Source organism: Gorilla gorilla, chromosome 5, assembly GCF_029281585.2.
Source record: "Gorilla gorilla gorilla isolate KB3781 chromosome 5, NHGRI_mGorGor1-v2.1_pri, whole genome shotgun sequence".
NCBI classification, from domain to species: Eukaryota; Metazoa; Chordata; class Mammalia; order Primates; family Hominidae; genus Gorilla; species Gorilla gorilla.
The window spans coordinates 106,187,278-106,204,029 of NC_073229.2; the positions used below are offsets into that span (position 1 = coordinate 106,187,278).

At 37.6% G+C, this 16,752-nt stretch overlaps 1 long non-coding RNA gene across 1 annotated transcript in view; it reads right to left on the reverse strand.

The window, feature by feature from the left end:
• LOC115935006 (uncharacterized) overlaps positions 1-9,777 on the reverse strand; it is a 214,332-nt gene extending 204,555 nt beyond the window's left edge. Inside the window, exons 1-2 of the long non-coding RNA XR_010134115.1 lie at positions 9,654-9,777; positions 9,470-9,536 (exon numbers count right to left, since the gene is read on the reverse strand). This is a non-coding gene — a long non-coding RNA (uncharacterized lncRNA). The remainder of the gene's footprint in view (positions 1-9,469; positions 9,537-9,653) is intronic.
• Between the last annotated feature and the right edge of the window lie 6,975 nt (positions 9,778-16,752).

Here is a 16,752-nt window from a genome sequence, read left to right on the forward strand (position 1 = left end):
TCACCAGTGTGAAGTTCAACCTCCATCTTCCTTTCTGAAGCAGGTGTGATCAAATAGGAAGCTGGTTGGGACTAAGCACCCAAATAGGATAAGGATTTTGATAATTTTATGTAGCAAGGCAAGATCTAGAATATCAATAAATCCTTCGGCTTTTCTTTAAATTCAGAATCTCTACTCTTTTTTATGTCTGTAGTTTTCTACCTGGCTGTACAAGAGAATCATCTGGAAAGGTTTTTTAAAATGCTGGCACCTGCACCCACTCCAAACCAATTAAATCAGGATCTCTGAGGGTGAAGCCCAGGCACTGTTAGGCCCGCAACTCTACAGATGATTCCAAGGTGTAATCAACTTTGACTACCAAAGTAGTCCAAGGTGCTCATTTAGCCTAAATAAGAACCACCTGGGCTGGGTTGGCGAGTGTAAAATCCCTGTCCATGTTTGGTGCTTGGAGCAGAAGAGGTGCTGAGAGGGGGCCTGAGGGTGTGCCTGGTCCCCAGGAGAAAGTGCAGACTCATATCAACCCAATTATAATCCTTGAACACCAGTGCAATTTGGGGATGAATGTACGACTATTCTTTTACTTTACTAGATGGCATTCTACTCTCACAAAGAGTTTTATCTTCTTCCCTATTTTACTTATCTATTTGTTAGCAGTGTAGACTCATGGATTCTTACTTTATTTAATGAGTTACAATTTTCTGATGCTCACATTGTCCCAGATTTTGCTCAAGCTAGCTCCTCTGTCCTTTGGACATGACCCCATCCTTTTATTCTGAGCACTTTCTTACTTTCAAGTACCACAAGATGTTCTGGATTCAGCTCGTATACTCCCTGCACCAGCCATGGACTCAGTCATTTCTCCAAATAGCCTAAGTTCCTTTTAGTAAGGAATGGTATTTAGAAACCAATACCTGGGCTCTAGGTTAGTTCATCTGCAAAGCAGAAGCGTTACTGTTTCTAAGCAAGTAGAGCACTCAGAAGTTTCTCTCCCTCCAGTAACCCTTCTGCTCCATTCCCTTATACCGAACCTCTTGCTGTTCAGCAATTTCATTAGTTTCTGGTTTATATTTCCTGGGCCCCGTTTTGGAAAAGTAAACACGTGTTTCAATTCTTTTTTTTTTAACCACAAGTAGCATACTATATATATTTTGCACTTTTTAAAAAATGGAACATTTTGGAAGGATCACGCTATGCCATTTGATAGAGAACTTTGCTTTTTGTTTTTAAAGCTGCACAGCATTCAATCATGTATGTGTACTGCAGGGAAGGAAAGATTCTTTCCTCATCCATTAGTAGGTTCATGGTTGAGGCCCCATAACAAAAGGCAGATTAACAAGAGAAAAGCATGCCCATGTATTTAATATATTTTAGATAATACAGGAAACTTCATAAGGAAATGAAGACTCAAAGAAATAGGTAAACTTTTGTATTTTTACACTTAGGTTTGATGGAAAAGTAGATAGCCATGGAGAAGTATGACTGGGCAAAAGGGGTATGATCTAATGATAATAAACTGGGGGGAACTTAGAAAGGCCTGTTTGTTAAGATTCCTCTCTGTGTCCCTTTTCTCCAGGTATAAGAAGGGCACCTCTCAAGTGAGAGTCTTATGACCAGCTTCAGAAGAGAAGGGTGGGAAGTCAGAAAGTAACCATCTTAGGATTTATACCCTGCTTCAGGGAGAAGGGGGGAAAAGGAAAAATGACCTTCCTACTTCTGCTGTTTCTCAAATGCCCAATGTTTTGGGGTAGCTCATCAGTACCATATTTATTTAACTACCTACCTATGTTTGGGCATTTGTTTCCAATATTTTGTGAACATATGTTTTCATTTCTCCTGGTTAAATACCTAAGAGTGGTATTGTTGGGTCATAGCATAGGCATATGTTTATTTTAAAAATAGCAGTTTTCTGAAGTGGTCATACCATTTTATACTCTTATCAGGAATGTATGATATTCCATAATGTTTCATACCCTGGCCAACATTTAGTGCAGTCAGTCTTTTCAATTTCGATTATCCTAGTTGGTGTGGAATATTTTCTATGGTATCCTTTTGTGGGTAAAATTCACTTCCCCCAAGACAATGTTGAGCACCTATCCTTCTGCATAATGGTTATTTGCATTGAAATGTTGGTTCAAGCTTTGTTCATTTTTGAATGGGTTGACTTTTTGTTATTGATTTGTAGGAGTTTTTATATTTACAAATTTCAAATATATGTATTGAAAATATACTTTCCAAATCTATGGATTTTCTTTTTATTTTTATTTATTTCTATTTTTTGAGATGGAGTCTCTGTCGCCCAGGCTGGTGTGCAGTGGCACGATCTCTGCTCACCGCAACCTCCACCTCCTGGGCTTAGGTAATCCTTCCACCTCAGCCTCCCAAGTAGTTGGGATTACAGGCATGTGCCACCATGCCCAGCTAATTTTTGTATTTTTAGAAGAGCCAGGGTTTCACTGTGTTGGCCAGGCTGGTCTCAAACTCCTGGCCTCAAGTGATCCACCAGCCTCAGCCTCCCAAAGTGCTGGGATTACAGGCATGAGCCACTGTGCCCAGCCTGCCTTTTTATTTTTTAATGGCATCTTTAGATTAAAAAGTTAATATTTATGACGTGGATTTTTTAATTTCTTTTATAATTAGTGCTTTTTCTATACTATTTAAGAAATCTTTACTCCAAATTTGCAAAGATATTCTCTTATGTGTTTTAGAAACTTTTAAATTTTAACTTTTTTCTTTAGATCTATAATTTATCTCAAATTAATTTTTGAGTATGCATGAGGTAGTGTTAATACCCTTTTTTTCATAAAATTAAACAGTCTAGTACCATTTGTTGAAAAGACTTTTCTTTTCCCTTTAAATAGCCTTGATCCCTTTGGAAAAAATCAGTTTACCATGTATATATAGGTCTACTTTTGCACTCTCTATTCTGTTCTAGCTCTCTGTCTATGTTTATACCAATTTCAAGATGTCTTAAGCAATACAGCCTAATAGTGTAGTCATTCCTTGATCTGCAGGGGAGGAATTCCAGGACACCCTGTAGATACCAAAATCTGCAGATGCTCAAGTCTTTTACATAAAATAACATAGTATTTGCGTATAACCTACACACATCCTCTCATATATTTCTCATATACTTTAAATCATCTCTAGATTACTTATAATACTTAATACAATGTAAATGCTATGTAAATAGTTGATATACTGTATTGTTTTTAAATTTGCATTATCTTTATTGTGGTATTGTTATTTTTATTGTTTTTTTTCAAATGTTTTCTGTGTTGGTTGAACCTACAGATGCAAAACCCACAGATATGAGCTGACTGTCTCTTGAAATTAGGTACAATGAAGCCTCTAACATTGTTCTTTCACAAGATTGTTTTGGCTATTCTAGAGCTCTTATTTCCCATATAAATTTGGAATCAGTTTTTTTTAATGTCTACACTTTAAAAATGTAGAACCAACATTTTGGTTGAAATTGGATTCAATCTATATTTAAATTTGTGGAGAATTAATATCTCAATAATAGTGAATTTTCAATCCATAAATGTTCTATATCTCTTATTAAGTCTTCTTTAATTTCTTTCAACAATGTAGTTTTCCATGTTGAGGTCTTGTATACATTTTGTTTAAATTATTCTTGAGAATGTTATGTTTTGCGTGCTTTATGGATAAAAATGTTTTCTTGTTTTGTTTTTTAATTGTTTGTGACTAACATATAGAAATAATATTTTAATATTGATCTTGTATACTGAGTCCTTCCTAAATTCACTTCTCAGTTCCAGTGGTTCTTCTGTAGATTCTTTAGGATTTTCTAAGTAAACAATGATTTCTCCTGTGAATATAAATAGAAGAAAAATAACTTCTCCCTATCTGATCTTTGTGACTTTTTCTTGTCTTTTTGCACTGACTAGTGCCTCAAGTACAAATGGAATGGTAAGAACAAACACTCTTGTTTCCAATCTTAAAAGGAAAGCGTTCAATTTCACAACTAAATATAAGCTGTTGATTTTTAGTGAGTCCTCTTTATGAGATTAAGAAACTTTCTATCTTTAACTTCCTGAAAGCTTTTAATCATAAATGGATGTTGAATATTGTGAAGTGTTTTGTCTGCACCTATTGAAATGAATATATGATTTTTCTCCTTTTCTTAATGGTGAAATATGTTGATTGACTTTAAAATTTTAAACAAACCCTTTTATTCCTTGAAAACAAACACCTGATCATGATATAGTCATACACACAGACGCACACACAAACATACACACACACAACAACAAACATACTGCTGAATCCTATTTCCTATTATTTTGTGAAGGATTTCTATGTCTGTGTGCAGGGAAGACATTTGACTATAATTTTCTTTGTGTGCAACGTTTTTGTCTGCCTACATTATCAGGGTAATATTGGCCTCATAGAATAATATAGAAAGTATTCCTTTCAGCTCTATTTTCCAAAAGAATTTGTGAAAAGTTGGCAATATTTATTTCTTAAGTTGTTAATAGATTTTGCCGGTGAAACTATCTGGATGTATAGATTCTTTGTGAGGTTTTTGGTAGCAAATTCAATTTATTTTATAGAACTATTTATATTTTCCATTTCTTCTCATGTTAGTTTGATAAATTGCATTTTGAAGAAATGTTTCTATTTTATCTAAGTTGTCAAATATTACTGGTTTAATGCTGTTCATAATATTTCTTCTCAGATTATAACAGTCCTTTTAGAATTGCTGCAGCTCTTATAAATTTACAATGTATCATATTGTAATTAGTGCACAATATGGTAATTTTTAAGTGTATCAGTTTTTATTTCCACAATTAGATTGCAGGCTTCCTATGAAAAGGTACTATTACTGAATCTGCCTTCAACCTTTACTCTAGTTTAGACTAAAAAAAGGCAAATGTGTTAACCTGAGAGGAGACCAGTCATTATCAATATGTTAGAACCTTAACCTATTGATGTGGAACACAGATGTTAAAAGAAGGTCAGGAAAGACTAAGCAGATAAAATTTGGAGCTGAGCCTTGAAAGGTAAATAAGAGCTTTCTAGAAAGACAAAATGGGGGTGAAAGAACATCTAGACAGAGGGAATAACATGGGTGAAGATGTACAGGCACAAGAGAGCATGGTGTTATGAGAAGACCTGTATCAACTGTAGGAGCATATGGTGTCAGGGATAATGAAACAAGTATCTAGGAAAGGTTTTCTGGCATAGATGGGCACTGGCCTGAGTGGGGCATGAGGTCTGCGGGTGTATTAATCTGTTTTCACACTGCTGATAGTGACGTATCCAAAACTGTGCAATTTACAAATGAAAGAATTGTAATGGACTCACAGTTCCACATGGCTGGGGAAGCCTCACAATCATGTTGGAAGGTGAAAGGCATGTCTCACATGGCAGCAGACAAGAGAAGAGAATGAGAACCTAGCAAAAGGTGTTTCCCCGTATAATACCATCAGGTCTTGTGAGACTTATTCACTACCATGAGAACAGTATGGCGGAACTGCCCCCATGATTCAATTATATCCTATCTGGTCCCTCCCACAACATAAGGGAATTATGGGAACTACAATTCAAGATGAGATTTGGGTGGGGACACAGCCAAACCATATCAGTGGGCCTGAGGCGACTAAGCCAGGAACCTCTTATTCTCCCCTCCCCCACAAGTTTACCTAAAAATGATTTTGAATCATGCTTTCATTTGACAGAATCATACCAGCACTATCATCAATGTTATAATTACCTGGTCCCCTGCAGGCAGGACTTGGTTTGATCTAGAGCTCCTCTTCATCTACAAACCACTAATCTGTGTCTCTGTTACTCTTTGCAGTCATGATCATCTGACCTCTTTCCATGGAGATCATTAAAGTAGCATCCAAAAATCTATGGTACAGCATTCTTCAAACAAACAAACAAAAAAACCACCTCAAAGGTAGAATTTTAAGGAGGATTACAAACCCTCCAGCCCTTAGCCACATATTTGACTCTCCCCAGAGGATAACAACTAACCAAAGGGTATCAAGGGATAAAACTGGGGCCCAGAATAGTTCATAAGGTCATGATAACCTGTTATGGAAACTCACCTCCCATTTTTTTTCTTCTTTCTTATTTTTTTCCTGACATTCTCTAACTTTTTAATAAGACAAATGGTCACACTCCACCCTAAATTTATTAAGTCTGTATTATCTATCAGAATTTCAGTGTCAGGGGCCAATCCCAGACTTTTACTCACACCTGAAGTCCAGTCATTTACTGATTTTGTCACTTCCTTCTCACTCAGCTATGACTGGGGGAGAAATTTTATCACATATGAGGGATGGTCAATAAACTAGATGATTCAAGATTCTGCCTTTTTGGGGGCAGCCCTTTAGTTCTACAGTAATTAAACAGGTCCAGAAAGAGAAACTGACCAGAGATTATGGGTGTGGATGCCAGCACAACAGCAAGCATGAACCTCTAACTCTCCCTTCTGGGTGACCCTTGAAGTCAGCTGCCACATCCCCAGGAACTGTGTGGTGGTGGCAGAATAAGAGGTGTTCAGAAGACATGAGCTTCACCCAACAGGTGTAACATCTGAGTTCTAACAAGTATCCTTCCAGTTAAAAGTAAGAGTTTCCCTCCTGTTTTCTTGAGAGGTGGCCAGAATCGTTATAATACTTTTGTCAAATCTATGATATGGATAAGTCAGTCCCCAAGGTCTGGAAAAGAGGAGAAAGGACAAATACTAGGACTAGAAACTAATCAACTGTAGGTCTGAAGTTAGAAGGGATGTCCATGCTTTGGATGGAATCCCATCGCTGAGGCAACCCCTCCCTGTTTCCGCTTTTCTTATCAGCATTTCCCTTTTGGAGAAAGCAAAGAAAGAGATCTGGCAGCAGCACATCTGTAGTGACAGTAGTAAGAGAATTATCTTCAGCTGAAATCTAATGTCTCTCTACTAGTCAAACCTTTTTTTGGTTCTGATATTTCCTCTCATCACCACGTACAAGTTGAACTACCCCACTCATGAAGACATCCCATTTCCAACCCCAGATTATTTCAAAGCCGGTAAGTTAAAGCCAATTTTTTTTTTGTAGAAAGCAGGTTATAGAGATCACTAAATCCAACCCCATTTTACAGATTAGAATGTCAATGTCAAGAGACTGAACAATTCACCTAGAGTTACACTTAGTGCAGAGTACGAGACAGATTTCTCACCCTTTGAAAAAACTGTGATCCATCCATCACCCAGTCTCTAGCCTAGATAAATAAACTGAATAACACAAATAAATTGTAATAGGCAACCTTGAAAATGAACCTATCCCAAGGTACTGGGCTGTGCTGATATCATTCAAAAACATTAATTGCATATTAAGGCACAATTATGAGCAGTTATTACCATTTCTATAATTGAACAGTACAATTCAAACAAGAAGAGTAAGAATAGAAGGAGATAGGCTGGAGACCCCAGCGAATATAGCTTTGTACCTCTCTACTTCCTTCAGATTAAAAATCAGTGAATAAGCATAGGCTGGTATTTGCTGAGAGCTAGATATCATATTGCTAAGATGTTACCAAGAGATTCAATTCTATAAATTAAATAATAAGAACATATGAATAAAGAGAATAGCAGTATATATTTCCTTGGAAGCAAAGACTAAAACATTAACTGATAAGATTTTGCTACTAATTAAAATACAAACGCTAATTCTTATTTTGGCAGTTTTCAGTTTATTCCCTACAAGGCCACTCCAGAGAAATCCTCAAAAAATATTTTCTATGCTCTCTCTTCTTTTACCTTTACTATTCCTACTCCACCTGCAAGGACAGAAAGAGGGTTGGAGGGTAATTGTATAATCATGATTAGATTGTAATAAGACCTATTTGTGGGGAAAAGAATTTTCACCATTCTTTTTTTTTTTCATGTTAACAACCTTTAAACCTGCTCCAAGTATAAATTCAATTAGAGTGAATCATATATTTTGCATAATTTAATAACCTTTTTTCTTATTATGGAAGTTCTTATAGTCATTTTATTTTCATGGTAAAAAAAATTAAGCAGACATGGACATGAAAATAAAATTTTAGAAAAGCAGCAAAGAACCCATTCATAATTCTACCACCAAATCATTAACCACTGTTAATATTTTGGAGTATATACTTCCAGAGGGTGGTGTGTGTGTGTGTGTGCATGTATGTGTGTTTTCAGGTGTCCTTGCCAGTGTTGATGCCTGTAAGGTCCTGGCTTCTTGGTCTTGCCTCAGCCTTATCCTGACCCCTCTGTGGTCAAGACTGATAATATAACAATAGACAGAGCTCCCACCAGCTGGTAGAGTCTGGAACTGATCTTGCTACTGTGGTTCTCTGAGGGCCAAGATGAGCCTTGGGCTCCTGTGATTATCTGGAGCTACAGCCTTCCCACCCGTTTTGAGTTTGTGCAACCCATGGGACTAGGCAGCTGCCTCACTTTCCTGATTTGTACTTTTGCTCTCCATTCAAGGCCTGGAACCCTGTTTCTCTCAAGCTCCTTGGCTGACACCCAACACACAGCCTAGCTCTTGCCTGTGGCTCCCTTCTTTCTGGGCCACTACACTCTACGCCCTGACCCCTTGGCTGTTCTGTGCACCTGTCCGTGAGCATTTCCTGGAGACTTCAACTTTAACAACCCACCCACCAAGTCAGACTCCCCCTGGGTGCTGAAATCACCAGGCATCTTTGACCCTAATTGGGTCACTTTCATCAGGAACAAATCCTAGGATGGCTTACCCAAATTTCTTTATTTGCTGTCTAATGTTTTGAGCCATTTGTTTTTCTCTTTCACTTAAAACTCCTACCCTTTACTGAGCACTGGGTTAAACTGTGGTAGGGCAATCAGTGACAACATTTTAATTAATTGCTTAGCAATGTTGTTTAAAAGGAATGAAAACTTCAGATTACACTCAAACTTTCCTGTAAATGGCTAAGTACCACCTGACACAAATTTGTGCCTTCTAATCCTTGTCAGCAGGAACAGCAGGAAGGAAAAGAAAAGAATAAACAACCAAAGGAGATTTATTAATACCATGTTTTCTTCTCTCAGAGAAGAAAGGGCAAAAAAAAGTGGTATCCTCTCATCCACTAATGGTTAGATGTTGGCTTTGATATGTTTTCATCTGGATCGGAACAAGTGTTCGGGGTACATCTTGCTGCCTTCAAATATCAGATAATAACCCCTCTTTGTGATAACAGAATGGGAAAGCCTATGGTGCTATTTTGCCCAAAGTGACATGTACGGGGGGGATTATTTGAAAAGCAAAAAGGCACATTTGCTTAACAGACAAGCTTGGACAAGTTCAAGTGGCAGAAGAAAAATCCTCAGAAAGGTGTTTTGCGACATGCTGAGCCATTAGTCTCTAATGTCACTTTTTTCTCACAAAAAAAAAAAAAAAAACACTGTTTTTGAGATTGTTTCACTAATGAGCACACTGTATTGAAGGGCAGTGAAAGAATCACAAACCTTGTTTCAATCCCAGCTGTCAGCTCTCCACTGGAAGGAAGCCATTTACTTATTCATGAACTGGATCCTAGAAGTAAAAAAAAGGAAAGAAAGAAAAAGCGTGTGTAGCTACCAATCAGTGTTAATTGAACATTATTATCTACTAGCCTCTTCCTAGCAGTTTACAGCAGTATCAAATTCCTACCAGAGATGCAGATGAATAAGGAGCAGGGGCTGTATGCTCAGCCTGTTCAGGTGCTGGGCAGGGAAGTGAATGGGCGAGGTTACCAGTGGCAATGCCTGTAAGGAGGAGAGCAGATGCCTCATCTGCTGGTCTGATGGGCCAGATGCTGCTCAGCCCCAGCCTGCCCAGGCCACATAGAAAGCCAGCCCAATGTTGACAAATACTCTGAGGCTTTGCAAGAGAAGGTGGAAGGAAATTTGAATATTTATGATAATTCTCCAGATTTTTAAATGTTGGCAATTGACTTAAAGAATTTCCAAACCCCCGGCAAGCCCAACAAGACACATATGGGTGCCAGATGCAACCCTTAGACATCTAGTTTGTGAGCTGCGTTCTAGAGCATGAGGAAGAGGGAGGAGAGAGAGCCATATGGCCGGCTGGGTGAGTTCCTGCAGAGCTGACCTGCACACCCCAGAGAATGTCATCTACAGGGTGATAGGGGTTACTCAGGAAAGCAAAGACACTCTTCAATCAGGTCAAAACTGATCATGTTGGGCACAGTCGTTTACTTAAGTTTATCTGTAGTACATATGTATACTAAGTTATATGTAGCACATATTTAATACTTTATTTAATATACATATATTTACATATAAAAATATACCAGCCCTTTGTATCAGTGAATATATATGCATTTATACATATTCAATGAAATGGTCTTTCACTCATTGTTTATCCCTATATGCAACACCACTCACATTGCCTTGCACATAAAAGGGAGGCATTAAATGTTTGTTAAATTTATTTTTTAAAAATACTTATTGAGCTAATATATGCCAGGAACTGTTCTAGGAATCTGAGATAAATTACTGAGCAAGGCAGGCAAAGCTCTCAGTCCTTGAGGGAGTAGAATTCCAGTGGTGGACAATCAGACAATCAATAATGCACATAATAAATAAGTAAATTATATTTTGTGATAGAAAGTAGTAAGTGCTACAGAAAGAAAAGTAAAGTAGGATAAAGGGAACTGGGATTACTGGAAGAGGTACTTCTTGTGGTATTAAATTGGGTGAAATTTTGTACTTTAAAAAGCTAAGTATGCTGATAGCTAATATTAGTCCAATTTTAGTCGAATATTTAATATAACTAAAGTGACTCCTAATTTCAAATCTTTTTATTTTGGTGTTCATATACCTACTAGTTGGCAATCAAATAATCAAAAGAAAAGAGTATTTGTTCATTTATTCAGCTTTTCTTTACTGAACATCTTTTAGACGCAAAGTGCTAAGTCAAGCATCAGGCACAGAAGGGAGGACATGGCAGAGACAGTGAAAGAAGACCTTGGTAACACACAAGCCTCAGGAACATAAACTTCTGTATAGAGATATTGGCCTTTTCTCTGCCCCATTCCCCAGGTCCTTATTAAGGACCAGCTTGGCTTTCATCATTCTTCAGAGTAGTTGAATTCAGGGAGGAAAGCAACCTTCCAGCCTGTCTTCCCACCAATCCACGTCCATTGGGAGCCATGTCTATCCGTCCCCATGGACTTGGGCTTCCTCCTGTGCAATTCACCCCATCTGGCCAGAAACATAAGACATGGAAGGATTACGTCAATGTGGTCTCCCAGTGTGATCCCAGAAGCCAAGGCTCTCATAACTTTGTGATTCTCCCTCATAACAATATAATTTAATGTGCATATATTTTTTAATTCCCTCCAGAATGATAGATGGTGTGTGATGGTAGAGACAGGGCAATGACAAGACTAAAGATATATGTCCTTCACATTTTACAGGATTCTTGTGAGAATCAAATGAGCTATGGTAAGGAAGAGCTCTCTAAACTTGAAAGTGCTATTATAATAATTTCAACAAGAGCTAACACTTACCAAGTTGTTACCACATGTCAACAGTGGTTCTGCTTTACATATACTAACTCAGTTAAGGCTCACAGCAGTCTATGAGGTGGGTGATATTATTTTTCCCATTTTCTGAATAAGGAAGTCCAGACACAGGAGGTTCAATGACTTGCCCAAAGTCACACAGTTGTCTAGTGGCATAGCCAGGAATCTACCCAAGCTATCTGACTCCAGAAACAAAGCATTTAACTCCACTTGTAAATGCTACTACATGATTTATACAAGCATGGTCCATTCCACAATATTCATTATCTTCAATATGCAAAGCACCAAGCTAAGTAGCATGAGAAATATAGAGAGTAAACTAAACCTTCAAGAAGCTAATGAATTTATAGATGAACATTAAAGTCATTAAAAGCACGTTTGTGTACATGGACACCATACATCCACTCCCGTGCTATTTCTTGACTCAAACTCCTTACCATCAGTAAAACACACATGAGAGTCCTTAAATTAGAGGAAGATAGTTCACATATGAGAGGGCAGAACCAAGCTCAGTGGTCTAGGGGTTCTTGGGAACAGGAGGAGTTATAGATAGCAATAGATGTTAGACAGCTAGAACCTAAATCTTCCACCACCAATGGCCACTCCAGAGATGGCTTTTGAATTGGAGGCAGAACTAGACAGACATTTCTGTGGCATGTCTTCAATGTCACATTTGAAATTAGATCAATATGACAACCTCCCAAGTGATGCCAAGGAATAGTACATATTCCAAGAGAGCTAGCTTCCTTCAAAGAGGGGTAAGGGGAGGATGTAGGAAGATCCTCACAAATACACGTTTGCCTCACTCCCACTCCCCAAACACTCTGGTCCAAGCTGCTTTGGGGCCTTTACTGGTCTTTGTGAGGTGGAAGAAAGTGCTGGTTGAAGCCCTTCAGGGGTTCATTTAAAATTCATCCCCCAGGTAACAATAAAACACTGATTTCTAAAAAATATTCATTAAAGCATCAATGCACTTGATTTCATTATTTTACTTCTTAAAACCCCCAGTGAACATTCTATTATGGTTCGTCTCCTTCAGTGATCCACTGCTGAAGTCTTTCTGCAATCCAAAAATTTTTAAATGTACATTCTAATGTGTATCACTATCTGCATATCACAATAAGGAAAAACAAACAATGATCTGCTTTAATTCTGTAGGTATTTGAAGACATGCCAAGTTAGGAAGTGGTTAGAAAGGTGGCTGTAAGATAAGAGATGTGTAGCTCAGATTTGGATCTCTAAAATGCACTGTGAAGAAGCCCCCAAGGGTCTACTTCATTCAGGACTCTTGCAGAAAAGTCAAGTCTGAAAACGAAGAAAACTTAGAGCCCTCAGTGTCCACCCTGATTCCTTGTTTCTTTCTCAAACTGTACGGGGGTCAAACAATGTTAGCCTTCTCAAAACAAATGATTACAGAAAATAAGAAGTCTCTTACAAAAACAAATTCAGATGAACCCCTCCATGGCAAACATAAACTGAACCTCCCAAATCTCTGGGCCACTATCACAGCAAATGGGACAACCCAACAGCAGTGATCCAGAGAAACAGTGGACTATCCCAAGTGGGAGGTAGTAAGTCCTGGAGAGGCTGAATTGATTCCTCAAGATGCTTGGTTCCACCTGGCCTAAACCCATGGGAATCAGGGGAGCCATCTAAGTAAATGAGGATTTTTGTGCTGGTCTACCAGCGTAGTTTCAATTGTTTCATTTAAAAATCTTAAGGTCTTCCTGTAAAGAATCCTCAGATATTTATACCCAACTATTCTCGAAAATCCCTGAACTCAAAAAGCAAATTTTAGCTTCTGAGAGTTCTCATGTAAATCACAAATAAATGTTTTCTCAAAGAAACTGTACACCACCACCACCACCTCTCCCCACATCCTTGTTGGGAGATAATACACATTAAGTATCTTTTTTATTTGCCAAAAATATTCTGAATCACCTTTAGGTGCCTCAACACATGCTTGCATTGACTGATTTACATCTAGCAAACCTGAATTCTATCTAACGCTAAATGCTATTTTAAGCAAGCAAACCACTAGCTTTATTGGGCCAGGGGAGATTGATGGGGAATCTTTCAGTCTGGTGTTCAAAAATATTTTACATTCATAAAGAAAGACGGAAACCCTAAACACCAAATGGCAATTGCCCTAATTTCAATATTTACCAAAAATGACAACAGATGAAAACAAAGGAGTAAGGCTTTGTTTTCAAACCTTACTCAATTTTCTCAATATGTATGTATGCCTGCAGTTTAGGTCACGAACCACAATCTACATTTTCTATTTGTCTCTTAATTCCAATCTCGAAATTCCTCACTATCCAATATGCAAGTTGTGTCCTCCAGAATTAGGTAAGAAGCTATCTTTTTTGGTGGTGTGCAGGAAAGTGTAAAGCCTGTCATGACAGGTAATCTGATACTGCTAAAATCAGACAGATAAGAAAGGGAAAAAAGGCCAGGCGCAGTGGCTCACACCTGTAATCCCAGAACTTTGAGAGGCCAAGGTGGGCAGATCACTTGAGGTCAGAAGTTCAAGACTAACCTGGCCAGCATGGTGAAACCCCATCTCTATCAAAAAATACAAAAATTAGCCCAGCGTGGTGGCATGCACCTATAGTCCCAGCTACTCAGGAGGCTGAGACACGAGAATGCCTTGATCTCGGGAGGCAGAGGTTGCAGTGAGCCAAAATCTCACCACTGCATTCCAGCCTGGGCAACAGAGTGAAATCCTGTCTCAAAAAAAAAAAAAAAAACAAGACTGTCACTTCACCCTAAAAAACTGACATGACTGCTTGAAATGATTGATTATGAAGCTAAAGATTCATCTGTTCATGTTCACTGCTTAGAAAGTCACTTGCTTAATTGCATTTGAATAACTAAATTGAACGTTTTTTCCTTTATATAGCTTTATTGTTGATACTGACTTCCAATTATTAAACAATACTGTAGGTAGAATATGTTCATGACTACAAAGTAAGGAAAGAGTTATTAATCAGGAAAAAAACTAACTATAAAAAATTAATAAATGTTAATATATTAAAATAAGAATTTGTATTCATCAAAAAGCATAATACTAGAGTGAACAGAAAAACTGCAAGTAGAAGAAAATATTAGAATTTATTTTTTTTGAGACGGACTCTTTCTCTGTCACCCAGGCTGGAGTGCAGTGGCTTGATCTCCACTCACTGCAACCTCCGCCTCCTAGGTTCAAGTGATTCTCCTGCTGCAGCCTCCCAAGTAGCTTGGATTACAGGTGCATCCCACCACACCCGGCTAATTTTTGTATTTTCAGTAGAGTCGGATTTCACCATGTTGGCCAGGCCGGTCTCAAACTCCTGGCCTCAAATGGCCCACTCACCTCAGCCTCCCAAAGTGCTAGGATTATAGGCATGAGCCACTGTGCCCAGTCTAGAATTTCAATGAAGTATTTCTACAAATCTTTAAGGAAAAGGACATTCCAATAGAATGGGTAAAAACCTGAATAGATCTTGCACAAAACATAATATCCAAATGGGCAATTAATGAATGTGAAAGTGCTTAATCTCATTGATCATCAGGGAAATACAAAATAAACCTACAATGAGATATGACTAGACAAACAAGATGACTAAAATAGCATAGAAGGAAAACAGTGTTGGTGAAAAGGTAGAGTCATAGGAGCTCACATACACTGTTGGTAGAAATGTTAATTGGGTGGAAAACTGGCAGTATCTGCTAAGCTGAACATATGTGTACCGTATGATCAACACGTGTGCATGTGCTAACCAGAGACAGTACTAGAATATTCATAGAACATGGATAATAGCTGCAAGTTGGAAACTACCCAAATGCCTATCAACAATAGAACGAATAAGCAAAATGATATATTCACACAACAAAATACCATATAGCAATGAGAATAATCACCCTATAACTATATATAAAAATATGGATGAGTCTCACAAACAATGTCAAGTGAAACAAGCCAGATGCAAAATATATACTATGATTCCAGTAATATAAAGTATAAAATTCGCAAAACTAGTATAATCTGTTAGAAGTGGTTACCCTTGGGAATGAGGAGGCAGGCAAAGAAGAGGGTTTCTGAGTGCTGGTAATATTCTGGTTTTTGATGTGGGTGTTGCTTACTGGGGGTGATATTTTATAGGTGACACCATCAAGTAGCACACTTGTAATTAGAGTGCTTTCTATATTTATACTATTCTTCCATAGAGTTACTAATGAATAAACAAATTGGACATAACTAACTTGCATTTTCATAAAAACACTTTCAGTCCTCAGAGAACACTGTACATTTTAATAGATAAAATTTGTATTTCTTTACTAGACCTCTTTGTAATTGAGAAAATATATTCTTTCAAACCCTTCTTTCTTTCTTTTTTCAGGTGGGATCTCACTCTGTCACCCAGGCTTCAGTGCACTGGTGCAATCTCGGCTCACTGCAACCTCCACCTCCTAGGCTCAAGTGATCCTCCTACCTCAGCTTCCCAAGCAGCTGGGACTGAGGTGTGCACCCCCACACTTGGCTAATTGAAACACTTCCTTCCATCACACAAAAAGCAACAAGTACCAAACATTAACAAAAAATATACTTTTTTTTTTGAAGAGGTGCAATAATTTCTCTCAGTAAATTAAACAAGTAATAAAAAGTCTTTTGTGTTAATGATAATGTTTTGGAATACCCAATATTTTATGTTTGCTAAAATACTATTTTCCACATAGTATCTCTCCCTTGAACCATAGTTGATAAATAGGGCAAGTATTGTTATTATTCCCATTTTATGGATAAGGAAAATGAAGTTCAAGGCTCAGTGTGTCCAGGGTAACAAAGGTAATAACTTGCATTGCCCAGATTCAAAATTTCTGATGGAAAATTAATTCACTATATTAATATTATAAGTTGAAATATTGTAAGCCTAAATATTGTAAGTTGAAAACGAATTTATTACATCTAAACTATCAAACATCATAGTTTAGCATAGCCTACTAAGTCACATGACTGCTTAGTAGATCATTTAATTTTCTCTGTATTTCTAATAATTTGCCTGATATGAAATAATCTCTCTCGTGATTCTAGTTTTATTCCTCATCCATTTACCAAAAGCCAAAGTGCTTCTTAGTGAAGTAGCCTAAAATATTATTTGGCAAATTTTTTATTGTTTGAATATTTTTATGTTTGATGCCAATTTTTCTTTGTTTTTAATCTGGCAAAACCTACTG